Source organism: Schistocerca americana, chromosome 1, assembly GCF_021461395.2.
Source record: "Schistocerca americana isolate TAMUIC-IGC-003095 chromosome 1, iqSchAmer2.1, whole genome shotgun sequence".
Taxonomy (NCBI): Eukaryota; Metazoa; Arthropoda; class Insecta; order Orthoptera; family Acrididae; genus Schistocerca; species Schistocerca americana.
The window spans coordinates 340,551,883-340,553,976 of record NC_060119.1 but is presented as its reverse complement, the minus strand read 5'-3'; the positions used below and the strand labels follow the sequence as shown (position 1 = coordinate 340,553,976).

General features: G+C 40.0%; 1 non-coding gene across 1 annotated transcript; it reads right to left on the bottom strand.

The window, feature by feature from the left end:
* Window positions 1–1,160: 1,160 nt before the first annotated feature.
* Trnat-ugu lies at window positions 1,161–1,235 on the bottom strand. The gene has a single exon. It is a non-coding gene; the product is annotated as a tRNA-Thr (tRNA).
* Between the last annotated feature and the right edge of the window lie 859 nt (window positions 1,236–2,094).

Here is a 2,094-nt window from a genome sequence, read left to right as displayed (position 1 = left end):
GAAAAATTTGTTGCTCATGGCAAGTCCAATTGACTTACCATCGCTGCCAAATTTTTGCCCCCCCAGTGGAGAGTTATGTAAGAGGTATGCGACGTATGCGCTGCCTGCAACAGGCAAGACTTAGGAGAGTCTCTGACCAGAGAGCAGTATGTAGTTAGTTGTTGCTTGTCGCTAGTCGGCATTAGTCGACAGTAGTCTGCGTGAGTCTTCAGTAGTCGGCAGTAGTCTTCGCGTGTCTGCGCTTGTCTGCAGTCTGCTCTGGTCGGGACTCTGGAGGATGAGTATTATTGTAGAAGGTAAAGAAGCAGCCTTAACTGTCATCCAATTTCTTTCAAAAAATGCCCCAATAATAATTTTCATAATAAAGTAATTTTTTTAAAAAAAGCATTCATTTCAATTTAAAGATTTTATCCAATGAATAATTAATTCCTTTCACGAGTCACAACGCATAGGCCAGCAGTGCACAGAGCTGTGCCGAAAATTTTTTAGGTAAGAGCAGATATATTCGCAGTTTTTATTGAGGTAAGAATTTTTGCTTTTTTTATTCAGAGTTCAGGGCCGTGGCGCAGCGCTGCTGTCGTCATAAAATTTACCAGGTTACTGAATTTTTTTATTATTTTTGGGTTTAGGGGTTTTTCTGTTCCGAAGTTAACATTAAATGAGAAAAGAATTTTGTGGGTACATTAAATGTGAATGCGTTTCTGCACAGAGATTATAAATGGGAGCCAATTTTGTTCAGAGGTTACAATATTTAAAATTCATTTAATTAATATTTCTGCGGGGAGGTTACACTTGGTTCATTTTCATTTTTATATTTTTGTGGGGATGTTACAACATAGTGTACAATTTGTAGATGATGGTGCTAGCAAAAGGATGTTGGTTGGTCATCCAAATTCATATTATCTGATGCAGACTATTGTTTTTCCAGCTTGGGTGCAGGGGAAAGTTGCACAGCCATAAACAATATTTTTAATTCTTCACTACTAGATGGGCATTCTCTTAGTAAAAGGGGGAATGGACTTTCAGACCATGAAGCACAGATTTTAACACTAAAAGACTTTTGTATTCAAACAAATGTTACATATGAAATGATAATTAAATAGACACCCTAGCTGCAAGCAGGTGTTGATACACTTCATTGGGGACATGTTGAAAATGTGTGCCCCGACCAGGACTCGAACCCGGGATCTTCTGCTTACATGGCAGACGCTCTATCCAGCTGAGCCACCGCGGGCACAGAGCATAGTGCGTCTGCAGGGAGTTATCCTTTGCACGCTCCCCGTGAGATCCATATTCCCAACATGTCCACAACACTACATTCGTAGTGCGCCTAATAGATGTTTGCCCATCATACTCATTACTCGTGGCAGATTAATCTACCAAGTACCGTACGAGTTCGGGCATAGCGTGTGCGTTCGCACAAGAAGGTCAAAGGCCGGGAACCCATATTTTTAAACTATATATATGACGGTAGTATCTGTTCCCGAAAGAACAGTTACCGTGGATGACCATGCAGCTTTGCTAGGAATGAAATGATAATTAAATAGACACCCTAGCTGCAAGCAGGCGTATTTCTTTTTGCTCATGTCACTAGCGTGGCAGTATAGGATGTTGTGTGCAACATTGGCTCGGTTTCAAATAGTGAAGTTCATGACATAAGTTAATAGTTTGTAGATAATAAAGAAATGCTAAATCACAGCAAGACTCAGTTTTTACAGTTTCTAACTCACAATTCAACAAAACCTGACGTTTTAATTTCACAGAATTGGCATATGATTAGTGAAACTGAACAGTTCAAAGTTCTAGGTGTTCAGATAGACAGTAAACTGTCGCGGAAAGCCCACGTTCAGGATCTTGTTCAAAGACTTAATGCTGCCGTTTTTACTATTCGAACGGTCTCTGAAGTGAGTGATTGTTAGACGCGAAAATCAGTCTACTTTGCTTATTTTTATTCGCTTATGTCGTATGTTATTATATTCTGGGGTAAGTCTTCCCATTCTAAAGGAATATTTTTGGCTCAGGAAAGGGCGGTTCTGCAATAAGAGGTGTAGTTCACGAACCTCTTGTCGACCTCTGTTCATGAGTATAGGTATT